Raw genomic sequence first — 27,764 nt, 5'->3', positions numbered from 1 at the left:
GCAGGGACATTCAGAAGCAGAGACAACAGGGCTTGGCTTCTCCACAAAGGGCAGAGAGTTCCAGAGAAGGAAAAGTTGAAGATTAATCTAAGCTATTTATCCTGGAAGACGGAAAGCATGGCAATGCCATCAGTGAAATGGGTAAGTGGATGAGTTTGGTTTGGGGTTTATAATAGAACAAATAAAGTACAGGCAGATCTTTCCTGATCTCAGGCAGCTTTCAGCTCACTGGATCACAATTGTCTCATCTATAAAATAGGCATCATCACTCATGTTGTGATTATCTCACCGGGTTCCTGGGAAAATCAGGCGGAGTCATGAGTGTGGCTGTACTTTTTTAAACTGTCAAATCCATTCCCAAGTGAGGGATCAATATAACCATTCAGATCCCCTATTGCACACAGAGACAACTCTATGTAAGTCAGCTTGGGGCTTCCCACACAGGAAACAACACCTTGACCTGTAAGGAGAGTTGCTTGGTAAAGAATATCAAGGAAATTTTCTCTAAATATCACATTTTTATATCTGACCCAGCAGATATTTTAACTGCCAAAGTGTTTTGGATTGAATTAAATTCATTTAGAGTTTTGAACAAAAAGGTTTTTCAAAATGAAAAAAGGAGAACAAAACAATGAATTGTTATGGAAGCCTGAAAAGTCTCCATTTCCTGCAGTTGGCTCACAAGTGTGACTTCAGCCGTCACTGAGCAGCTCATGGTATGAACGAGGCCAGGCACCAAAAGGGGTCTGGAATGTGAAAGTGAATTAAATTTAGCAACAAAAATGGTACAAAACCATATTTACCAAACTGGCAGGGGAATTTGGTATGTCTACACATCTAAGTGTCATGTGTGTGTGTCTTTGTAGAGTTGGCAATTGGCTCCCATGGGTTCCTGGGAACCCCGAGATTAGTAAGAGAATTGAGAGAGCTCCTTCTGAGAGGATGTGATTTTGGCACCTGCTTTCTGCTGGAAATGGAAACAGCTGAGAGAGAAAGGGGCATGTGAGGAGATGCTATTCATCAGACATCTGGTTAGTATATGGAGGCTCTTTATTTGTCTAAAGTCTAATAACAATATTACATACATGACCTTTTCTTTGCCCAGTATGTATGTATGAAGGTATGTATATATGGATGGATGGATGGATGGATGGATGGATGGATGGATGGATGGATGAATGGATGGTTTTAATTCATTTTTTGTTTATTTATATGCAGACTTTCTTCTAGAAGAAATTAAGGAAGTTTAAAAATTAGTATTAAGGGTAAAGTTAATAGATGAGAACATTGGAACAAAAGGAAAGTGTTAAGGACCTAATGTTTGTGTCCCCCTCAAATTCATATGCTGAAAGCTAATCCCCAATGTGGTAGTATTTGGAGGTGGCAACTTTGAGAGGTCGTTATGTCTTGAGGATGGGGCCTTCATGAGTGGGATTAGTGTCCTTATAAGAAGAGCACCAAGCTAGCCTGAAGCTAGCTTGGCGTCTTTCTACCCTATGAGAATACAAGGAGAAATTGGCAATCTGTATCCTGAAAAGGTTTTCTTACAAACCCAACTATTCTAGTCTCAAGAACTCCAGTCTCCAGAACTGTGAGCAAGACATTTCTGTTGTTAATAAGCCACCCAGACTCTGGTTAATGTGTTCTAGCAGCCTGAGCTAAGACAATGAGAGAAAACAAATAATAAATCTGGGGATAGTACTAAAACCAAACCATATACTCTTTTTAAGAGTTGCCAGTTGGCTTTAGATTTCTTGGTAGCCAAAGGAAACATGAGCGCATGCTCAATGTCCCTGGGTATTCAGGAGGCACACAGCTACTTCCAGTAAGACTCAACCCAAGTTTCTGCTATAGACCCTCATCAAGGCAACGCCTCAGAATACAGTGGACCTCTTCATCATAAATATCACAGAAAGTCCCATCTGGTTGTCTTTATGATAATTTTCCTCAATGAATGAGAAGCAGTTTCCTAACACTGAGGTAACACACAGCTTGGTGTGTATAAAGATCATTGTTGAGTGAATTGACGAAATTGGAATTTGTAATACAGGAAAAATTACTGTATCAAAGTAAATTTCTTGAAGTTGAGAACTATGGTTATGTAAGAGAATGTTTTTATCCTTATGAAATATACACTGAAGTACGGAGGAGTAAAGGGACATGATATAAACAAACTAGGCTCATCTGGGGGTACAGAAAGCATAAATGATAAAGCAAATGGGGGCAAAAATGTTAACACTCAGTGAATTTGGTATTCCAAGGGTATTTGGATGTGCAATGTGCTAATCGTACATTTCTACACGTTTGAAATTATTTTCAAATAAGACTTTTTTTAAAAAGTGATTAATTTTCATTGGAATTGAAATGCAAATCTCATTTAAAAAGAAAAAAAATTAAAAAAAAATTAAAAAAAATAAAAAAAATAAAAAGAAGTATGAAACTCAAATTAACTGACAATAATTTTATGAGATAGAAGTACCTGAAATGATAATGACTTAATGAAAGCTCCATCAGTAGAAGAAAGACCTATCCTGAGAAGAGAGTTTTCCTAGGTCCACACTCGTAGGGTAGCCATCTTGATCAATGGGGAAAACATTTGGTCAAACTTGTGTAACGCTACAACATAATTCTCTTAAATCAGAGTCCAAGGTGAAACACCTGTCCCATAGTCAAAAGACCAGCATTCTCATTTAGTCTTTCCTCCTGGTGATAAGCAATGATGTCAAACATGCATGTGAAAAATTTGAAATGTTCAATGTGAGGGACAGAGGAAAAGTACATGCAATAGTGTATTTTAGAAAGTTATGGAAGTAATAAATACATTTTGGTTTATAAGTAAAGATGACTACTTTTCTCTCCTTGATCTGTTTGCTTAATTCAGTCAAGACTACATATGACGAAATATAAAACAGCTGCAAAAACTTCCAAACATAGTAATGACCTTACTTAATGTTTAAATGAAAATTTTAATTGTTACAAAAGTGGTACACTTACAATGCTGACAATTTAGAACACAAAACCAAAATTAAAACCACTCGTAATTTTATTCAAGTATTGTGTTCAAATATTTATTCAAGAATTTGCATGCATATTTACAAAAATGGAATAATACTGTTCTGAAATTTGCCTTTTGTGATCTTGATAGAAATTATTTTGTATAAAATTTTATTTTTTAAACAGTTGGATGTGATTCTTAACAGTCTATTACTATTCATTTTATCTAGCGTATATTATTGGTACTGCTTGTATGTGTAGAAAGAAACTCATAAGATAATATAACTATTTAGTAAATTCTAGAAATTTCATATATAATGTAATTTAGGGGGAAAAATTCTTGCTGAATTAGTCAAATCAACCATGAGGAAAGCCAGTAAACTATAATTAATCAATTTAACTTCTGTGCTTCTGTTTAAACAAAATAGTTGATGGTGATGGGATTTTACCTTCAATTTTTTTTTTTTTCCTCCAATAAAACTTAAGTAATAGCAATGCTGGAGCAATTAGAGGCAATTCATTTTTTCTTGTGAAAACTTTTCCAGTGAACAGGAACTCCAGCTTTCAGTTTGCTTCCCCATCTGGTTTTTAGGTGAATTTAAAAATTAGAAGGAGATGGCAAATAGGAAACAAAAACATAAATGGTGAGAATGAAATCCTAAAAGTTTAATGAGTTCCCCGATTCCAGAATGCCTGGTTAACACCATAATGTAAATATACGGGGCGAAGCCAGAAGGATTTCAAAGTAATCTATTATTTCTATCAGGGTTCTTAAATATTTTATCCATGGAGGATTAGGAAAAGAAAACAGTAAAACCCCTTTTCAGTAAGGAAATAATTGCTACCTTCTCATACAACCCGCCTGTCCTTCAAGGCCAACCAGGCATTTACTATTACAGTCATTTAAGGTAAAATAGGCTGTTTACTTTACAAGGGAGCCAAGTTGGAAGAAAGCAAGTTGTGGGAATGTTTCTACAACACATTTTCATGCAATTTGGAAATAAAATGTATTCAGGAGTCAAAGATTAGCCTAGGCTGAAGGGGAAACAAAAGGAAATTATTCTGTCCAGGGACAGAATGATGTGATTTTATTTTGGAGACAAATAATATCCCTGATTAAGCGCCCTTCTTGTTTTGAAAATCCTTGAGACAACTTTAGTGTTTACAGAATTCCTAATCCAGTGTTCTTACTCCGATCTGCTGAAGCTGTTCCTCAAAATAATCAGACTCTCGTGTTTTAGATGGGAAAAAAGCCAGTAAAAGGCAATATTTTGAATGAATTGTATTGTCTTGGTGTTTCCACTTCTTTCCAATCACATTTCCTGTTAAATTTTATATCCTCAACATCACTAGGCCTGCCGTCAGTCTGCTGCTGCCCTATAGCCTGGTTCTCTGTATGTGTGGGTGTGTGTACCTATGTGTATATGTATAGATATACACATACTGGGGACCTCAGGGTGCCAAACTCATGCTAAGGGACAAAGAGAAGAGATAGTTCAATCAGAAACCTCATACCTGCTAAAATTCTGATTAGCTAATGAGTCCTTTCAGAAAATAATATGCCTTGATCAACTCAAGTCCTTAAAGAACTTTAGTCTCTAAGACAAGGAGAGATACTCCTTGTCCCAGGGACCTTCCTATGAACTAAGAAGGTAGCCATCTACTTCATCCATGGGAAAAACTAGATCCAAATAAGATCTTTATTTTGGAGTCCTGTTAACAACTGATGGTATCCTGAAACCTAAATGGTGACTATGGACTATTTCTTTAATTTCATAATTGAAGAATCCAAGTTTCAGAGAGATTTATTGCAGTGCCCAAGATCAGTGAAAGAGTATGTGCCAGACTGGGTTTAGAAATAAGTTCTATGGGGATCCCTGGGTGGCGCAGCGGTTTGGCACCTGCCTTTGGCCCAGGGCACGATCCTGGAGACCTGGGATCGAGTCCCACGTCGGGCTCCCGGTGCATGGAGCCTGCTTCTCCCTCTGCCTGTGTCTCTGCCTCTCTCTCTCTCTCTCTCTCTCTCTCTGTGTGTGTGTGTGTGTGACTATCATAAATAAAAATTTAAAAAAAAAAAGAAATAAGTTCTTTGGTTCCCCTACCAAACATATTTTCCATAATATCCTGCTCCTAAATTGGGAATTTCTAATAAGATTACAAAATATAGTGAATAGCCATAGAGAATTAGGAGACTTTAACATAAGATACGTTACAAATATCTGGAACTCAGCCTTCACATTTTTTTCAATCATCCTTAGACTAAAAACATTCTAATTGTTCTGGAAAATATGTATCAACCTTAAATATAACTATCTCCTCCAAGGCTAATTTGTCCATTGGATTTGCTGTATAATCTGGTTTAATTTGGTATTATGTAGTATTTGAAACAGTTAATTTAGAGTGTTATCCTGATCAATTGCTTGTATATATTTGCCTGATTGCTGGTTCTTTTTTATCCAGAGATATTAGCATGAAAAATAAAGGCAACTATATGAATAATTTAGGCAAAGACATTTTTGAGTTTATATTAATATAGAATATTGTAGGAGAAAACTTGGTGCTATCTGATAAAGCAAATCAATTTCCATTTCCTGTGTAGATTTAATACAGATCTTTTTTTAAGGATTTTATTTATTTATTCATGAGAGACACAGAGAGAGAGGCAGAGACACAGGCAGAGGGAGAAGCAGGCTCCATGCAGGGAGCCTGATGTGGGACTCAATCCCGGGACCCCAAGATCATGCCCTGGGCCAAAGGCAGGCTCTAAACCACTGAGCCACCCAGGGATCCCCTTAATATAGATATTTTAAGGAAGGATAATACATTCTTTTCCCTCCCTAATTTTTATGTGTTTTACCAATGACATTTAATAATGATAAAGGAAATCATGAAGGAAGAAAGAATGGCAAGGAGGGAGGGATGGAGGGAGGAAAGCTGCCTATAATCCGTAACTTGAATACAGTAACTGTCTTCAATTTTATATTCTCTTCTTTATACAAGTTGTTTCAGAGTTGTGGACATAAATAAATAATATTTTGATTCCATAGCAAACAACAAACATTTTGTCATGGATATAGGCATGTTACGTGTTTTGTAGTAACTTAACGACTACAATGTCTGGTGGTTGTTTATAGCTCATTAAATTGAAGAACATGTGTCACCTAAACCACTGTACTATTAGGGATTTTATTGTTTTCCAAACTTTGCTAATGTAAATAATGCTATAACAAATATATTCTAGCAAGTGTCATTTGCTCTTACATAGGCTATACATTTCCAGGACATTAAAAAACTGGCCCATAAATATGCAGTTTTGTGGCTCCTAATACATAGATCAAATTACTTTGAAGAGACATTGTGCTGATTGTTAATAAGGTAGGTTATTCTTAAAATTCTTTAAAAATGACATAGATTGTAATTTTAGGGGTACATTATACTTATGATTACATGACTTACTGATTATTCTTTACTTTCCACAGATAAATAATTAGAAGAAAAGTAGGTCATATCTTTCAAATCTTTTAATTCCCAAAGTTCTCTTTACACTGGATATACATGGTGAAAGGAATAGGGCAAAAATGCAAGGATATCTTTACTAAACATTCAGACTGAGCATGACATTTTATTTTTATTTATTTTTATTTTTTATTTTTTTGCAAAATGTAGAATGAGAAATGAAGCCTATGGACTTAACATGGCCTAAATTGATCTGATGTGCCAATAATAGTCACACAAGAGCAGTTTGAGTTTGACTGTATCTTTGTCTAAATACAGCAAACGGGAGAATTAACTCAAATGAAACGTATAGAAAAATTACCTGCAGTGTCTGAATGTCTTAGGTGAGGTCTTATTCTTAGTACCTGACATCCAAATAGTTTTCTCTACCCTTGTATATATTGCAACATTGGGTATCTATGAAATCATCATATTTCTAAACTGCATTGTAAAAATAAAAAAAAAAATTAGTCTCCATACCACTAACCATAGCCATTATATAATTAGAGATCCAGGAATTGTGATTACGGGATCATATATCTTCAATGTAATTTAACCATGGAAAACTTGAAAATATTACATTGATACTTACAAACTTTTAGATTTTAGTTGTGGGGTTTGAAGAAACTATATATGAGAATATCTAAAAATGTTTATTAAATTTCTCATTTTCAGTTGTAGTAAAGAAGAAAAGTTTATGAAAGTGGCATTTCAGACACACTAACAGATATCTTCAATTTAACAACCAGACTGAAATTTAACTTCAGAGTTAGCAATTTTGCAAGAAATCTACTTAAAAAGAAACTAAGCTAAAAGATCTTTCTGATTATGTTAGCAAATTCAATAAATCTAGAAAAATAGTTGGCCTCATTTCGCTTCCCAATTTTCATGAATGCAAGCATAATTTTCTTAAATGCATGAGAAAAGACAAAAGAAACATGTACACAAATACAAGAAAACAGAATTGTAAAGAGTCATTGACATCATTCTTAATCTAAAAAAAAAATCCAACAAAATACAATTCTAAACTATCTTTGAAATAATTCAGTCAGCACAATGTATCTAGTGTTTGAGTTGGAGAACTATCTTCTTTATATGTGCTTTTTAAAAATACTTTGGAAATACAAAGGAAAGTTAGAGAATTCTTGGGAAATAGCCAGCTACTTTCCATTATATATTTATTTGCCTCTGAGAATTCTTATCCAAAACTGTATCTATTTTCCAAAAATGAATTCTTCATTAGTTGATTTCTAACTTAGGCTACCCCTTCTTTTCCCCCAACCCAATATCCAAAGGTAATTTTACATTTGACTGTCTTCCTATGCCTGATTTTTAAACATAAAAGCATGCTAATTATTATAAGTAACAGTAATTGAAGATTTACTATGACAGGCATTTTGCTTCACACGCTACACATATTTTCTCATTTTACAACAGTCCTATGACAGAGGCTGTTATCTTCCTGTGTTAATTAGGAAAATGACATGAAGAAGTGTCTTGTTCAGTGTCATAGAAATAGTAAGTAGTGAATTTGCAATTTGAGCTCAGATCTGTAGCACTTCAAAGTTCTAAAGATGCTTTAATGCATGATATTGCCTTCTGATTGTATCTTTGGTAAAAGAGTAGGGTAGCTGAATATTAACCTGTGTGGAAGGATAGAGTTTTTAATGAGTTAAATTGCAAAGATTTGGGGATTCTTTTAGCATTATGAAAACATATTAATTTGTTTCTGGATATGATCAATTTAATGGAAAACATTTAAACAGACGTTGCTGATAGACAAAATTGAAGAAAGTGATTTGTATTCCTTTGAGAGGCCCAGGAGTCTCTGGCTAGAGCCAGGAGGAAAAAGCTCACAGATAGACAATCTTTAAGACATGTGGTTCAGACTTTAGGTCCATTTCTTAGAATTACACTACAAAGAGACTAGGTATTCAAGACAGAGAGGAGAGCAGATGTGTAATAGGTTCCTTTTGGCTCCCAATCCAGGGAAAATGAGCCACAGTTGACTACTCCAGCTGGAGCTTCTGGGTGGTCTCAAAAGGTAGAACCAAACAGGGAGCTTCCTAATCCAGTCTGGAGGTCCCACATGTGCAAAGGAAGAAAGTGTTGAGAGTGTTCATAGTAAACACTGCACTCCTACATTCTTTTTCTGTCGCTTCCAAGGATTTCAAAGGCACTGGTTTCTCATTAAAATGGGGTATATAAAGTGAATGTTAGGAATAACAAGAATATTGGTACCATCCATTAGTTGGTCAAAAAGCAAGGGTTTCTCTACCCAATATATGCTTTAAAATGAATGTATAGTGAATGACTACTACATACCAGCCACTATTATTGATCTACCTTTTCATGTAATACTTCTTTCAAGCTCTGAGGTAAATAATAGAATCCCTGTATTACAGAAGGAAATGTGGGTTGCCTCCAAGACCATATAGCTTGAATACAAGAAAGCCAGGTTTCCTAAGTCATCCTGAATCTTCATGCAGCATGCTGACTTCCTGTCCCAGACTAGTATTGCCCTTTGTGGCACCAAAGGACAAAGCTGAACTGTCTGCTTCCATTACACTCATTCTGGCCACTGAGCATCCCTGACCCTTCCCATCAGGCCTCTTTCTCTTCCCATTAACCTTTACTTTCACTCACTTGTTTGGGGGAAAGCACACTATCTTTGTACTGGTTTGCCTTTTGGGCTATGACAACATTCCAGGGAGACTACGGAGAAAACTAAAAGGCCAAGTCAACACACCAGTAAAGATAAGCATTTGCCGTGTGACACACTGAAAGAAAAGCATATGTTCTCCTGAAACTGTTCATCCCATACATGTTTCTACTGTATTTCAAAGGACTGATGCCTAACTATTTTGGCCTTATTCCATAATTCTGTAAAGAATTTTTAAAACTATTACATCTTGTCTTTTGATTAAAAAAAAATCTTAGTTGAATATGCATTGGGAATTAAGTGAAACACATTAACATTGTTTTATGAAGATAATCCAAAAATTACATCATGCTGTTTGTTTCTACATATGAGTACAATTTTGTGTGAAACTATTTAGGAACTATGGGACATCTGCTTCTGAAGTTTTTCTATCAAATTGCTAAAGCGAGATCCCTTTTATGCAGGTATTGATACATTTATAGGCATTCTATATCCTTCCTTGACAACTTACAGCTATTCTTTTAATTTTTAATGAAAATCAATGTTTTTAAGATTTTCATGATCATCACAGGAAATGCTTCAGTAGAATCACACAATCAAGCGTGTGATGTGATGTATGGCGTGATAACATGGTTCTGTAAATTATCATGTTATTTGCTTCCAGCTGACTGACAAGGGCATGCAAGTGTATACCGTTTCAAAATTAGCTTGACATTTGTCTTCCTACTTCCTCCTTTGGACAACAGAGGATGGTGGTGTTGGTTTCATTACCTCCATTTAAGTGTTGAAGAAATAGAGGTGCAGAAAAGTTAAGCAACTTACCCAATGTCACACAGTTGTCGGTGGCAGAGAAATGATGAGTGCCCGGGTGTTCTTGATTCTAAGCTCTTGAATCATTTTCCCAAATCAGGCCTGTGGAGTACTAGCATACTGATAAATAGGAAAAGGCGTTCTGATCAAAACAAATGTTCCAAGACCAAATAAGTTCGGAAAATAATATTCTACATATTTTATTATTGCCTTTAGAATTTCATAGCAGTCATAAGATATTAAAAGATCAGTGAAGTCCTATAACTTAAAATCTGTTTAACTCAGAGTTTCATCAACTTTTTGGTCCATGAACATCTTGCAAGTCCACTAGCATCCCCCAGTACCTAGTTTAGAAAATGTTACACTAGCTGTTTATGTAAGTTTTACTTAGTGTCAGAACTGAAGGTAATTCAAAGACATCACTATACCTTATATATTTTGTTTTTCACAAAGTCAGGAAAATGCTAGAGCTAAGAGTCTAATGAACATTAATTGGGTGATAAAATCTATGATATAGGTACTCTTAAGTAGAAGCATCCATAAAAATATGGATGTCAGTTTACTGAAACCATAAACTAGTTTTTTGAGCACCTCCCCCTGAAAAAAACAAAAAACAAACAAACAAAAAAAAAAACAAAGAAAGAAGATATATTGAAAGTTCTCTGTGAGCTAGAGAAACATGTTTTATATGTTGCAGTAGGGACACATACTGAGAAAGAATGCAATAATGTGGAGAAATCCAATATATTAACAAATATGTATTAAATATATATTGAGTACATACTCAAACATACAAATGCTTCCTCATTTACTCTTCCCCGAACTTTATGAAACAATGTTGTCATTCAATAATCAAGTCGATTAACTAATATGTATTAATTATCTGAAATGTGCTTGTTGACCTATCTCTCAAGGTTTAGTTTAAAAGTCAAGTACATGTTGCCATTTGATAAATATTTAGTGAATGAATGAATATATGCCAAATCACCGTCACCTGGCTCACACGTTATCATTATTCTAAGTTGTAGATCTCAGATGCAAGGCTCTCTGCTTTAGGAAGGTAAAACACCATCATTCTTGTACTCACTTGCTAACAACTTGCTAACTTGCTCACAACTAGCTCTGTAAACTTGATTATGTTATGAGAGTTCTTTGGAAATTTTTTTCTTGTTATTAGTTGTTAGCATGATTTTGTATACAACAGTGGACCAGATAGTTGATATTTAGGTAATAAATTTACCAGCATGGGTTACTACTTTGTGCCCAGCCTAAATGGTTTTTGTCTCTCAATGGCCAATGTCTAGCCACCCTAGTTGTTAAATATTTCCACTATTGCCCTAGGTAGGGGGAAATAGCATTGGAAGAAATGGGACTTGAAATCCCCAGAATCCTAAAATTTTGTGACTCAAGGACCAAGGATCTATTCTTCCTTATTGATTCCTGATGGAATTTATGAAGATGTCACTAGCCAGATGGACATAAATAACAATTTGAGTCAAATTCTAGTCTTAGGAGCCCAGTCATGTAGCTTAAAAGTAAAAGCACATATCCTTAGTGACAATCTGCCATGCAAATTACTTCTCATCCGAGTCTGAGGCATCTCAAAAAGGTGGTCCCACTTGGCATGATTGCAGAGTTAACGTGAACTCGGAAAATTTAAGCTTTTACGTTTAAAGATCAACGTCAGGCTACATATTATACGCCGCTTGCTTGGAGCTCAAAATGAAGTGACGGTTTTGGCTCTGACATTTGAAAAAAAAAAAAAAAAAATTCCCCCGAATTCAACAAAGCCTTGAGATGCCAGAGTCATCTTGTTTCAGTTATCCAATCAATAAATATAACTAGATGTTCTGGGACCAAAGAATCAAAAACATTTGTTGCTATTCCCAAAATAAAAAGCAGTACTCACAGGTGTGCTATGTCAGTTAGAGCCCCTTCAACTAAATTGAAGCCCCATGTTCCCATTGGCCATTCATCATTGGCCGTTCACAGAGGTATCTCCTGAAGATTCTGTAGCTGTCGTGAAGTAATGCTTGCTTTCTGCCAAGATCTCATGAGGACTGAATTACTGTGAGTCATGATTTCCCCAGAACTAGTAGAACTCTTTCTTGTACAACCAGGCTCATATATCTCAATAACAGCTCTGCTGCCAGGGGAAGTACAGGTACATTTTGATACTGAAACATTCCTTGATGTTTGATTTGGCACAAACTGATTCAGACTCTTCCATGGCCTCACTGCATGATTGTTAAATAATGTCCCATTGGAGAAAAACAAAATGGCCATTGGTGCCTTAAACACATACACACACACACACACATAACCTATTGCTATTACTCTTGAAAGCTTAGCTAGCAAGATTTATGACTTGCATCAGGACATTCCATTTGTTTTAAGACAAGGGGAAACAATGGTTTGTTTGGGCCTACTTCTATGGGCTTTCTCTAACTTGGGTCCAAATATTTGCTGGGGCAAGGCCTTGTTTCTTTTCATTGCTGAGCTCTGGCTCCGCAGGATGTAACCGTGAAGGGACTGCGGTATGTCCTCCCACTCACTTGTGTAATTTGGTTGTTTTAATTACTTATCTAAATGATGGCTCTTCCTGCAGACATCGGTTTGAGTAACTTCCTTCATGACGGCTTCCTCTGTTAGACCAGGCTTCGCTAGCCTTTTCTGCCTTTGCAGCAGTTACAAGTTGTACACACAGGCCACAGAGTCGTTTTTCATAATATGCTTTCTTTTTTCCATTGTTTTCTTCATATCCTTTCTTTCCTTCCAAGTTGAAAATCGTGTGTAGGGCATGTGCTCTGGGGCCAGAATTTCTGCAGTCAAAACTTAGGTTTCATCTACCAGGTCTTTTACCTTGGGGAAGTTCCTGATTTTTCTGTGCTTCATCCTCAAAACAGTGATAATAACAGAATCTACCACACAGGGGTAATAGAATTATTAAATGAGATCACGTCATAAGCTCTTCCATAACACAGTGCCTGGCATGGTAAGTGTTCATGTAGTGTTGTTGCCAACATTGCCTTCTGGAAGTTGGGAGGCACACCTGTCAGTTTCCGAGGCCGCAGGAGAAGGAGAGATGAAATTCAAAATCAAGTCCACCTTAAGTCAAAGTCCAAACTATGTATATAGGTAGATATAATATATGTTCAAAAGACAAACACACACACACACACACACACACACACACACATTATAATCAAGCTTTGTATTTTACCTAATTAAATATGGCTGGTTTATAATTAGTGCTAGGTTCCCAAAATTTTACATGATTTTGTATTATCCTCTCAAAAGTTACCCCTATTTATCAACCTGGTAGTCCTGGGGCTGTATTTGAATTTAATATAAATATATATTATATAATATAAAAAATATAAATATATACTTTTTTTTTTTTTTTATTCTTCAAGTCTGCCTACTGAAAATCTTCCTTTGATACTAAGGTAAAGGAAGACAACTTGCCTTGAACTTTATGCTTCTTCCGGGACCTCCTCCATTTCTTTCTTCACAGGAGACAACTGACAGATTATACACAAAGTCAGATAATAGTGATGAGGGCTAAGTAAATCCTCACAAGCACCCTATGATCCCTATGTTAGCAATATGGAAAGCAATACCTAGTAAGGCTAACCAGTTTGTCCAAAAATCCATAGCCAATGTAGTTAAGGTAGGAACCCGCAACTATGATGCCAAAGCTGAAGCTCTGAATTATTAAATTATTGTTTCCCAAAACATTAAAATCCTAGAAGAGACGATTTTTAGTACTGCCCATAGAGATTTCATTCGGAACCTTGAGGTTTAGTGTATCCATAGGAGTTCATGTGTACATGCAGGTGTCAGAATGTTACTGTGTGAGCGTAGCACTGCTCACCCCTGCTCTTCTCAGTGACCCATCTCTCCATTTGTAATACGTCCCCACGGTTACAGGTGAAAGAGTCGTACCACACCTCTGATCTCTCTCTCCAACCAAGAACCAGATTACTTATTTAGAATTAGAAAAGAAACTAAAAAATTATAAACAATAAAAAGATGGCATGTATCATAAATATCAAAAACATTATAAATATAACATTTTTATTGTCATCTGCCTGGTATTATAAAATATATTTCCTATATATCTTAGCCTATATACTCTATGGATGTTTCTTCATATGACAATATCTTTTGTAATATTTTCTGAAGAGAGAATAGAAAGATAAGTTAACCTTTCTTCTCTCATGGTTGATAATTTATTACTGATAATTCAATGTAAGTTTTTAAGATGCCTGTCGAGTTTGGAAAAAAAATCAGCAATATTCTTTTAAGTATTTTCTCACATGTAGATCGTGAGATTTTGTGGCAGTTTAAATTTTCTTATTCAGTGAATGACGTTAAAATTTTTAAATTAGTGATAGTCTTTAATTAGTGTGTTCTAGATGTTTTCATTATAACAAAATGAAAACAGTAGTTTTTTTATGTTGCTTTTATTCATGTTAGTATTTCATTTCAAATCAGAGAGGTATTCATTTATTTTTCTTATTCATATGATTCATTCCACCTTATTATCTTAATTTTCCATCAAAATAATAGTCTATTCATTACTTATATTCAAAATGTATATTTTCTTAATAAATTATTGCTTTGGATATACTGAGAAAAAAATTATCACATATATTTCTCAATATCAGAATAATTTTTACAGATTGCATACAATAAGCTATGAAAAATAATTTCATTCTATCACATGCTAGTAATTTTATATGCTACATTATTAAGAATACTCCTTGTAGGAGAAACCGTCCTTTTGGACTAGACATTATTAAGAGCTGAACATGCGGCATTAAATATTATATCTGATAATTGTGAAATCATTCCTCGGACTAGATCTAGGTTCCTTTCATTTCAAACCTTGTTTCTCCTCCACTCCCTGCATACTTCCATCATCCAGGGTCACTGGGAAAGTTCACATCATGATATGGCAACTGGCCCCACCTCGTTCACTCTCAACTACCGAGTGACATGATCTTTTGAGAGTTAGGATTATTCCTGAGTCATACTACACTGAGATAGCTAGCAATTACTAAAGTATATACGGGGGTGACTGCAAGCCACATAAACATAACCTTTAAACCCAAACTGAATATATCCTTGAGCCAATTTCCCACTAGATGGAACCCAAAGATATCCATAGCCACTGCAGCACCCCCAGACAAAGATCAAGAGACTGGAAGTGAGAATGGAAAGAGACAATGGCCTTAAGCACTGGTGCTGAAAAAATATCCTATGTTGGCTGTGTTCAGTGAGAGTCCTTAAAGTTTAGCCCCATCAGTGTCACAGCCAATCCATCTCTGCTCATACCTGTACTCTCTATCCTGCCTCCTATCTAGATGCTTCATGCCACACAAAACTCAGTGCTGTGACTCTCTCTGAACATACTTCCCAATACAACTTACCCCCCCCCCCCGTTTCCTCACCTGAATTTCCTGAGCCTTCTTCCTTCCTTTGACTCTCCCTTGTGCCCTAAGATCTTTCTATTCAAAGTGTGGTGAGTTAACCAATAGCCATAGGAGACCTTTAAAAATTCAGAATCTTAGGTCCCATGCCAAATCTACTAGTTTGAATCTTTTTTTTTAACAAGATCTCCAGGAGCACTTCCTACACTTTTTGGGTTTGAGAAGCATGTCCTAGAGGATACCCCCCCCCCCCAATTCCATAGAGATGGAAAGAACACTTGTTTTACTCTAAAGAGAATTTTTCTCATTGCTACCTCCATGTCCAATCAAACCGAGGTGCTTAATACCACCCTTTCACAAAGACTGTCCCCACTTCTCAGACTCCAGGTAGGGTGGACTGACCTTTGTTCTAATACTTGTTCCTTCTTCTAGACATCAAATCTGTTATCATCATTTAGTGAATCAGCAGGCAGTTTGTCTCAGTCTTGGAGGATTGTCTGTACTACTAATTGCTTCCACAGATACATTTAAACATGTAAGGGTCCAGCACTAATATCACATTTCTTTTTTTATCCTTCATCTCATGATTGTCCACATTTTGATGATTTGCAAAGCTGTTGACCTCATGTTTCTACTCAACCTAAGCCACATAAGTATTATTAATTATTTCAAGTAAATGTTGTTGTCTCCCCAGTTAGTTTTATGTATTTTGAAGGAATGATGTGGATGATGCATTTGAGCCTGGGGTAGTACTTGACACATTATAGTTTTCAATTAAGCCTTCTGGTTTAATAAGGGAACAATTAGATATTTCCCTGATGACTGAGGAACATTCAGGGTTCCAGAATTAACACTTTGAATTATAGTTCTTATTGAATATGATAAAGAACCGAATGTTTTATTAGCATGATTATCATCAAATGTGCATTTCTTGCCACCATGTGTCTCACACATTTTTACTGGAAAGAATGGAGTTTAATCATTGTTTTATATTGGAATTTAATCCAGAAAATTTAGTGTAATGGAAATGGCATGGAATCAGAGGTGCTGTTTACCAGTCCCTGAACAGTCATCTATGAGCTGTGTGACTTAAGTTAATAACCCTCATTCTCCCTGTTTCCTTGAACAGTAACAATGCCAACCTCATGAGGTTATTATGACATTTAATGAGATAAAGTATATGGGAAAAAAATGTAAGATCTCATACAAAACCTTAACGTATTTTTCCTCAATTTATCATTCTAAATTATGATCTTTGATACTGAGATTTATATCATTTTTCTTGTAAGTACGGTGGCATTTACTATTACTTTCAAAAATAAATAACAACCAAAAAAGTTTTAAGTTTGGAATTAGGCCATAGCTATATAGCTACTTGTACTTTCCACCCTTTAAGTGAACCATGGAAATTTCAAAATTAACAAGGGAATTTTGTGCAATGACTCAGATGATTAAGAAAGACATTAAAATTCTTTTAAAAAATAGAGGTAGGGTGTGAGCCTTTTTCACTTTGTTCTTTGAAGAAAGAGGTGTGTTGCTTGAGATTGGGAATCATGATGAGGTAATGCTTACTTTCAATTAGCCCTAGGCTTCTGGACTTTCCCAATAAAGTTTATCAAAAGCTGTATGCAGGAATTCTAGAAGTTGGACAGTAGAAACAGGCAGAGAAAGAAAAGAAAGAGCAATGGACAGAATCTGTCCTGCCAAAATTCATATATTGAAATCCTAATCCCCAATGTGTCAGTATTAGGAAATAGGGCCTTTGAGAAGTGATTAAATCCTCAAGGTGAGGAGTAGGGCCCCCATGAATGTGATTTGTGCTCTTATAAAAGCAATCCCAGAGATCTTTTCACCCTTTCTGCCATATGAGGACCATTAATGAAATGTGAGTGAGAGAGATACCCACCAAGGCAGAAGCTCTAAGGTATGGCAGGATCTTGGCCACATCATGGGTTTTTGTTTGTTTGTTTTGTTTGTTTGTTTTGTTTTGTTTTTCTACCAGGTTTACAGGTATTGGCTTCTTTGTCAGCCTACCTACCACAGGAGTATGACAACAACATGGAAGCCACACTCCTACGTATCCCACAGCGGTAATAGAGCAGGATGCAGAAATAAACTAATGGCTTTAAACCACTTGGATTTGGGAATTATTGCATAAGTCAGGGTTCTGTAGAGAAACAACCAACATGATATATATGAAGAGATTTATTTTAAGGGACTGACTCATGTAATTATGGAGGCTGGCAATTCCAAAATCTAAAAGGTAGGCTGGTAGGTTGGAAATTCAGCTAAGAGTTGATATAAGAATCTTAGATTGAAATTCATGGGCAGGTCAGCAGACAAGAACCTCTAGCAGGATTTTTATAGTAGAGTCTTGAGGTAGAAATCCATCTTCAGAAATTTTCAGTTTTTGCTCTGAAGGCCTTCAGCTGATTGGATGAGATCTGTCATATTATGGAGCACAATTTGCTTTAGAGTCAACTGATTCTACATGTTAATTATGTCCACAACACATCTTCATAACAACATCTAGACTACTGTTTGACTTAATAACAGGGCATCATAGCCTAGCCAAGTTGACACATGAAATTAACCATATTGGTTCTTTTTTACTAGGGAATAATCTAGCTTGGCTTGACTGATACATACATTTGTTGAGAAAAAAAAAAAAAAAACCTTAGAAGTTATAAAACAATATTTAAAAATAACAATTACTCCTATTTTACCATAAGATCTACTATACATATTTCATTGTACTTTATTCCAGTCATTTTCCTGTACATTAAGAAAAATTTTCCCATACATTTAAGAAAACTTTGTCAAAAGCATGTTATATACCTGAATAGTTTATATGAATAGAAAGAAACCAGTATTTTATGACTTTTGCTAACATCCAAAGTATTAACTAATAAAAATGAACATTTCACTAAATATATACATATCATTTGTACAATCAATAATATTTATTTATACGTTAGGCTTTTCTAATATTTAGCCATTAACTACAAATTCAAACACCCTTAATCATAAAAATTGCAAATTAAATATACTAGAATATTTGAAATGTTTTAATCATCTATATTTTCAGAAAAAAAGTTTTCACTGGTTATTTTTATAATTGAAAACCCAACCATCACACTTTTAAAATTTTATTTATTTATTTATTTATTTATTTATTTATTTATGAGAGACACAGAGAGAGAGGCAGTCTCCATGCAAGGAGGCCGATGCAGGACTCCATCCCGGGACCCTGGGGTCACAACCTGAACCGAAGGCAGATGCCCAACCACTGAGCCACCCAGGCATTCCCCCAACCAACACACTTTAATTATGTTGAAACCATTTAAAAGTGCTAAATATGAATTCTATTTACCGCCCCCCCTTTTTGCTCTAATTCTGATTTCTTATTCTCCTAAGAGCCATAATTTCACTTCCCCAACCTAAGAGGGGATTGAATTTGAGGCAGAGGATGACAAGTGAAGATTTCTAATAGAGCCCAAGTCTTGAGTATTTCAAGAAGATCCTACCTATACTCATTATCCAACTAAGCTGGTCTTTGTTTTAGATCTTGACTGTTGTATAAAGGCTTAGAATTATTAGCTCTGACCAAGGCTATAGCATTGGATTTGCATGGGTTGGTGGGGAATGCACAAGTTTTATTATCATCATCAGGCTGACTCGTTATGAGCAGCTTGTTAGGACAGCTTTGTGAAGGTCTCCTTTGCAAGTATTTGTTCTCAGTTTCTTCATTTTTTAAAATATATCAGATATAAATAAGCCTTTTTTGGTGCAACTGCTCATTCTGAATGGGTCCAGTGCAGTTCAATGAAAACTAAAGGCATTTTTTTCTTTAGAAAAAAATAAATAAAAGCATTTCTTAATTATTTCACTGAAATTACAAGTTTTCTCCCATATCCACCAGTAAGACTTAGAATGTTATGTCATAAGCATTTTGTCCATAGCTATAAACAATTTTGAAACATAAGTGTCATGAACAAAACAAATGAGCAAAGGGGAAAAAAGAGCAAGAGACAAACCAAGAAAGAGACTCTTAATTACAGAGAACACACTTGAGGGAGGTATGGGGGGGGCGGTAAATAGGCGATGGGGATTAAGGAGGGCCCTTGCTGTGATGGCACTGGGGGGTGTATGGAAGCATTGAATCACTATACTGTAAGCATGAAACTAATATTACACTGCATGTTCACTAACTGGAATTTAAATAAGAACTTAAAAAATACTAAAACATAAACAAGTTACTGATTGTCATCATTGATTAAAATTGATACATGGCAACACTATAGGATTTAAAAAGTGCTACATTTTTCAAATGGAAAGCAGCAGTATAAAGATGTCTTATTAAGGATACAAATTAAAATATTATTGGGATAAAAATTAAAAAATAAAATGTTATGGGAATGGTAAAGGAAAAAAATAGATCAATCACAAAGGCATATAGATTATTATATAGGTGGATTATTCAATAAATGGTATTGGGACAAATGTCTGGATATCTGGGAACAGATGAGCAAATTGTATTTCTACTTCATGGTTTATATCAAAATAAGTCCTAGAAAGTATGAAATTAAATACATTTTTAAAATAAAGCAATAAAAGTGCTAAGAGATATATTATTGAACATTTGTACAATCTCTGGCAGGACATTACTTCGCAAGTGTTCTATATCTAACACCAAGTGTGGAAACCACAAAGAAGAATATTAATGTATTCAACATAAAAATTTATAAAAACTTAAGCATGTCTAAAAATAATCTTTAAAAGTTAAAGGCATAGTCTTCAAAAGTGTCAAGATTCTGAAATATGGGAACTGTGGCAGACAAGAGGAGACCAAAGAGACACCTAAGTATAATGTGGGATCCTGGAATAAAAAACACATGTGTTGAAAATGGATAAAATCCAGATAAATTCTGTACTTCAATGAATAGGAGTACACCTAAATTTGTTTCTTGTTTTTTTTTTTTTTTTTTTAATCATTGTTCTATAGTTATGTAAGACATGAACACAAGGGAAGTTGAGTTTGGGTAGATACAGTAGTTTTCTGGATTATTTTTGCAACTTACCTTAAAAGAAAAAGTTGGGGGAAAAAATTAAAGGCCAATGACAAAGTGGAAAAATTATTTTAAAATGAGTCATGAGAGACATATATTTAATGTGCAAAAAGTCTCCTTCAAATCTATATAAAAAAGGAATTCCCTAATAGAGAAATGATTCATTGACACTAAAGGACCAATCATAGAAAAAAATATAAATGGATAATAGATATATTAAAATATTCAATCTCATTAATCAAATGTCATTATAAAATTCTATTTTCACCCATAAAAGTACAGATTTAAAAATATTTTAATACCCAGTTTTAGTAAGGATGTGGGTAAATATGAAATCCTACGTTCTGCTAATGAAAGAAATGAATATTATCTTTTTTAGTTCATTTTGGAATTACGTAGGCAAGCTTTCATCGTCTCAGTGCTTTATACTAAAGCAATAATCACTGAGGTGCACAAACCTGTAGCCGCAGTAGTGAGGTATTGATAATAAGAGCAACAATCAGAAATAGCTTCTGAGTTAAAACAGATAAAATCATGATTGAATCATATTATCATGATCAAACCGAAGTTCCAAAAAGTTCACTGACTTGCTCAAGGCCACCCAACTAGGAAAGAATCTCTGCTCTGATTTGAATCCTAATTATTTCTCCAAGTCCTTTTTCTCCGCTGCTGGTTTAGAGAATTTGGGGGGCGAGTGTGGAATACCAGCATCAGAATGCAGAAAATCAAGTGGTGCAACTCCACCCAGTTGGGGAATCTGGAATTCCTGTCTCAATACATTGTTATGGCAATTCCACAGATGCTGTTCAGCCCTAAGCATGAAGCTCAAGGCAGAGGGTGACCAATGGAAATACCTTCCATTTAAGAATCATGATTTTCCCTTAGAAAGTTTTATTTAAAATGCTATTGACTTAAAACATTACTAACCTGGTCCAAGAAGGTGGACCTCATACTTATCATTTCTTTACTCAACCAATAAATAGTTCATGCAAGTGTACCATGTACTAGACTTTCGTGTTACCATGATAGGTTAGACCCATGATCCCTGCTTCCAGGAAAGTCAAATTATTCCTAGTGTATTTGTCTCTTTGGTTTTCACCTTTTTCCTCTTGCCTTTCTTTCTAATTTCTACTGGTTTGGTTGGTAGATAATTCATTAAATCCTGTAATTTGGGATTTCCACTGTACTCTTACATCCTATTTTATACTTAACTTTCCTTTCTGAACATAATAACCAGGCACATATTTAACTTTTTTTTTCCAAAACAGAGGCTGTTCCCTTGGTTAAGATGTCTACCTCATCAATGATTTCTCTTCTTTCCCCAATACAGGTGGACCATTAAAGTTATGCCCCCCACACTAAGAATCTGTAAAGGACACTTACTTTCTCCCTCTATCTGCCCTTCAAACTTGACCAAATATTTTTGGTTTGGGACAATTATGGAGGTTTCCCTTGTAGTCTATTTTTTTAGCTTAATTATTCTTATTTTATGCTTAAATTCCTCATTTTGATTAAAACTGCTGGAAAGCTTATCGCCCTTCTCTTCAAGTCATAATCCACCATCCTGAACCCTCAGTTCTGATTTATTTGCTTTGTGTTTAGAGTTCCTACATCAATATTCCCTCAGATGGGATAGAAGAATTGTATGAATTCTTTGATATCTTGAATATCTTAAGGTATCTCTTTCTTATCCACACAAGTAAACGTTATACTTGGTTTGCAACCATTTCTGCTAGCTCTTCTCTACATGCTACTCCACCATTTTCTAGCTTCCAGTGTCTTGTATGAAAATGAGATGCTGATACGATTTTTATTCTTTATAAGAAAATTATTATTTATCAAAGCCTTTTTCTACCTCCTATCATCACCACTGTGTAAAATTCACTAGGTACTTCTCCATCTTCATTATAGTTACTAATATATTTTGTTGTTGTTTTTCTTCAGTTATTCTTTCCTCCTTTTGAAATTTTAGCATCATTTTAGCATGCTGGGTATCCTGATCTGTTCTCTGAGACTCCTTTCCAAAACAGTATCCAACTCTTGGTATCTTTTACTTGTTTTAAGATATTTATTCCAAGCCCTAGCTAAGGTCTCAACCATGATCCTTTTCTTCTTCTATTTAACTAGGTGCTTTTTTTTTAGTCCCTAAGTCATGTTTATTAACAGAAAAAGATTGGGCTTTTTTTTTTTTTTTTTTTTTTTTTTTTTTTTGTATTTGACTTCTTATAGGTGATCTTTTACATTGAAAAAAAAGTGCTGTTGTCTCTCCTCTAGCAGTACCATTCCTCCGGATGCCAGATATTTTGTGTCTTGGGTTTGTTCTCTGTCTGTCTATCTGTCTCTATTTGCTGAGTTTATTTGCCTGCTCAGTGGAACTCAGGACCAACTGTTCAGGAGCCCCAACTGGCAGCAGTTCCTTGGTAGTAAGCACAAAGTCTCTACATACATGATATGAGCCACACAGCTGACATCAGAAGAAACCCTCCTTGCTTTACTATCTCCAGCCACCAAAGCTGGCAAAAGCTGGCAAATTGCAGTTGGCACCTTCCCAGCTTCAAGAGAGGAGGAGGTTAAAGTCACTTATTTGACTCTGTCACAGCTCTTGATGCTCAAAACATGGTCCTTGGTCCCACAGCAGCGAATCGAAAAGTAAAAAACGTTAAGAGCTGGTTAGTAGAGCTCAGTGATGCCCAATTTGTTTGACAGTTACTCCCACCAGTAAGACTGGATTCATGGTTTGAGCGTTGTGTCAGGTCTCAGCACAGACACAGTCCCTTGTCACATTGTATTATGTCTGGGTGAGCCCAATCTGCCTAAAATGATGACTAGTAACGTAGCATCCAATTAGTGTAACAGGTCGTATATTTGAGGATCCCGGGATTACATAATTGTCAATAATTGTCATGTTCCACAGATAATTTGTGATTCAGAATTGTGATAATACTTCCTAAGGTCTGTAAGATCACAGATGTGTATCTTATAGTTTTTTGGATAATGAACAGATTCCTGGGAAGCCAAATTATAAAATTTGTCATTATTCCTGTTAATACATTTCAATTTAAGATCTCAACTCAGATTTTCATCCCCGATTGCCTTCAATATAAAAAGTACAATCTTAATAGGTACAACATGTGTTATGAAATTGAAATTGAGCTGTGAGTCACACAAATAAAGGGTCACATTCTGAAATCAGTGAAGCATCCCCAAATTCATTCACCAAGGCCCCTTTTCCTTCAATCTTATAATTAGGCATTATAGAGCTCTCCCTTGCCCTGCTTTTCCTTAACTATAGAAAGGGCCATATAATGATACATTTTTTTTTCCTTCTGTCTTCCAGTGTTTTAAAAAGTTAATCTGGGATCCTTCTTAATATGTAGAATGTAAATAATCTAATATCTTTCATCCAACAAAGGACATAAAGAGGAAACTTATTGGAATACATTTAAATGTAAGTAATGTATTTGGTAACATGATGCTTGAATTCATTTGGAGCCTTTCATTATAGCTGCAGACAAGTACAATACGTCACAAGATGACAAGAGTCCACAATAGGATGATAAGTGTACCAGACAGAGCTTACAAGAAGGCACATTCTTAGTCATCCCTACTCTCACCTCTTCTGAATATGCCCAATCAATATTTATTATGGGATTTAGATTGTTTTGATGATTAGGGAGGGACAACTTCTAAGCTATTTGAAGATAAAAACTAAATAAAAGTTAACTTTATCCAAAAACAAAAAGCATTTGAAATTAAACTTGCTGCATCTCTTTGCTTTGCCTCCTTCCATGAAACTGATATGTAAAAATTTCCTGAGATTTCTCAAGCCACTCTGATCCACCAACTCTTTTATACCATATGACCACAAGAAGACATGCTTTATTGCTAGGTTTCTCTTGGCTAAAAATTATAAAGTGTTTGGATTATTCATAGAGTCCCTTAAACCATGGAACAACTAGTAGCAGCGCCCTCTATGCCCTTTGGGGCTCTCAGCATCCACTATGCCACAGAACTCTCACTATGTCTCCAGCATTACACCATTTGTAGTCCCTATTTCCCTGAACATGTCTTGTTGTTCAGGTACAGAAATCACAGCCCCTCTGGCAGGTGGGAAATGAGGGAAAGTAGGAAGGTAGAAACGCAGGTTTGGTCACAGACCCTCTCTCCATGCCTCTCAGGTAAATATTCTCCTTGTTCTTCTGCCGTATGGAAACAGGTGCTAGAAGCAAAGCTGAGGTGTGCTTACACAGCCTACACCTTTGTTCTGCTCCTCCATGCCTGATTCTCAGGATCTGCAAACATTCCATGCTCTCAAACTTTGTCTTCCTTCTTTTCTCACTCTCTGCACTCCTTCCGCGCTATTTATTCAAGGGGAGGCCTCAGCCTTTATGTTCTGAAGTACTGAAGGTGGGAAGAGCTATAGAATCTATCGGAGTCTGGATTCCTCTTCTTACCTAGGAAGTCCAGAGAGGAAACTTCATTAGCTCAAGTTCACAAAACCGTACGTTGGCTGGCACTATATCCTGGGTCCTCTTTCAGTCAAGTCCTCTTTCTACCACTCTCATGCTTTGTCATAAAGGAAACAAACAAAAAAAAAAAAAAAATGGAAGTTAACATACACCTTGTGATATAAAAATAATTTTTAATTATGATCTTAAAATTTTTAAATTGGGATTTGGGATCTCACTCTCAGCTTCCTACTTCCACTCTCCCACAAGGCTAATGTAGCAGGAGTTAGAAAAAGTGTCCCACTGATCTTCAATATTCATTGCTATTTTGAAGGATTTGACCCATAAGGAAGACATCATTTTTCCAGGAACACTATCCAGTTAGTCTCTTGAACCCAACAAATGTGCTTGAAGGCATACCCCAGTGTCAAGTCTGGAGCATTGGATATAGGAACAGTCAACTTGAAAAGGGGTCATTTTCTCTGAGGATTCAACTACTTTTAACAGAAAAGACATTATCTCACAAATAGGAGCTTGTTTCCTGCTTTTTGTTAATAAGAGTAGCCAATGCTAGAATGAAGGCCTTAGGGATGAAAAAAAAAAATGAGTGGAACAGTTCTTTGGCAAAGCTGCCTGAGGGATTTGGCTTCTTGACAGTGAAAATAGGCCTCAACTATATAAATTATGCAGGTTGGGACAGCCTGAGTCTCAGCCTTTCTTGATGGAGTCATGTGGGAAAGAACGTCTAGACATCAGAAATCAAATTATTGCTTTTATAATTCTCTGTTTTAAAAACTGCTAAGAGCAATACCTCCAGTGGACTCTAATGTAGAGCTGTGGAACATCAGTCAAATTGACTTCAGCAGCCATACGAAGCACACATTTTGACAGTTGGAAATGATCAATTATTCCAAATAGCATCACTATTTGGAAAAATACTACTTCTTGCTGATTGAAAAGCACAGTTACTTACAGTTTAAAAAATGCTTTGTAAAAGGAGAAACTCAATAGACAATGAACCTACACCTGCTACGTGTGAGTTCTAGAGTGACAAGCCTTCTCAGAGCCTCCCAGAGAAAAGGAGCCCTCCTTTGAAAGGTTTCTGGTGTCTCAGTTTGTAGTAAAGGAACATTAAAGGAACACAGACCCAAACTATGAGCTATTATCCATTTAAATTGCTTAGCCATAATCAAGAATAATAGTTGAGGTGACTGGCTCAGTCAAAGGAGCATGTTACTCTTAATCTTGGGGTAGTGAGTTCAAACCCCACGTTGGGTATAGAGATTGCTAACAAAAATAAATAAATAAACTTCAATAAAAAAAGTAAAAAATATTATTTTGGGTCTCAAAGAGAATTCAAAACTCTGAAACTGGACAAAAAAGAATATAAAATGTGACAAGAATCAGTGTAAAATCATGCATTTTGATTCTAAACAGGAGTTCTTGGATTTTCAGTTTGCTACAAGAGCAATATAACCTTATAATGTAATAAATCCTTAAATTGACCAATGAAATCTTTATTTCTTGCATAGAAGTAAAATTTCTATATCAGAAGTAATATATCCATTTTTATTCCCGAACTTGTCTAAACCATACCTCATGCATTAGGTTGATCTTTTGATTAGGCGCAAACATTTTATGTACATTCTCAATCAATTCCCACAAAACCTATTGGATAACTGTTCTTTTCATTCCCATTTTACAGCTGAAGAACAGAAAGATTGTATTTTGCTTAAATACACATATGGATATAACTTTCTTCAACCATGTGAAGTGATATGATGTGAAAGAAGAAATTGCTTTGTTATATAGAATGAAGATCAGTAGGTAAAAGTATTAGAAGTTCAAATTCTGAATGATGATTCTTAGGCCAATTTGACTTATTAACGAAGAATTATGGACGATCATACAAAATAGTGATATTAGCAAACTTTCTCAACCAGATATTGTTTTTAGTCTCTCAGAAGATTAAAGCCAAAGATATTCTGGTATTGGACATTTTAATATTAGAGTTTATGAAAAAAAGGGAGAGGAAGATCCTTCCCTTAAAAATAAAATTCATGATACATGAGTCCTAAGCTTTCTGGTGGAAAGAAAACCTTTAGTTGTCTCCTGAAATGTTTCCTGTATATACTGCTTATTTTTAAATACATTGGGATCAGTATCTATACCGAGAATAACAATCTGGAAGAAAATAAAAAACATGATACTTATTAAGTAAATACCCTTCACCTAATCATAGACTTAATCATGTGGTGCAATCCTGAGGAGCAAAGGTTGGTTGAGTCTCTTGCTCAAAGCTTAAGTTAAGGGGATACAGAAAATAGCAGAGTTGGGAGGTACATAGATCTCAGCACTAATTAGGAACCTGAATCCCGAACACTGGCAAGGGAATTTGGAATGAGTTTTTTAAATTATGGGACCAGAAGCAGACAGACACCAAATACTGGAGGTAGTGTTGGAGAGAAGAGTGAGCCCAGGAGTGAGCGAGAAAGTGGATTCAGAGCAAAGAGAAAGCAGAACCGGGCATGACTGTTTTTTTTTTTTTTCTAAGTGGGACTTCTCTGTGCTCAACTACAGGAAAAATCACAGCATGAGTCAGAGAGTTGTGTTGTTTGAGGTATTTTTGTCCAAAATAAGGGAGTGAACCTAAAGCAAGAGATCTGTAGGGGCTTCTATACTGCTGAACCAATAAACTTGCGCTATTTATTTTGCAACCAATTTGAGGCTTTACAAGAGATATAAATGTGGCTCAGCCTCCTTTGCTCACTCCATTCCTTATTCCTGTATGTGTGTGTATGTAAAATATATAATTCTAGATATATATGGAATAAAAGAAATATCCCAA

The 27,764-nt window shown here is 35.6% G+C and overlaps 1 long non-coding RNA gene across 1 annotated transcript; it reads left to right on the top strand.

Annotated features, from left to right (window-relative positions):
* LOC144295226 (uncharacterized) lies at positions 1–27,764 on the top strand. Its single transcript, XR_013362566.1, has 4 exons — positions 1–141; positions 867–1,031; positions 23,806–23,916; positions 26,622–27,764. It is a non-coding gene; the product is annotated as an uncharacterized LOC144295226 (long non-coding RNA).

The sequence above is a fragment of the Canis aureus genome, chromosome 23, assembly GCF_053574225.1.
Source record: "Canis aureus isolate CA01 chromosome 23, VMU_Caureus_v.1.0, whole genome shotgun sequence".
Taxonomy (NCBI): domain Eukaryota; kingdom Metazoa; phylum Chordata; class Mammalia; order Carnivora; family Canidae; genus Canis; species Canis aureus.
This window is presented reverse-complemented; position numbering and strand designations above follow the sequence as displayed.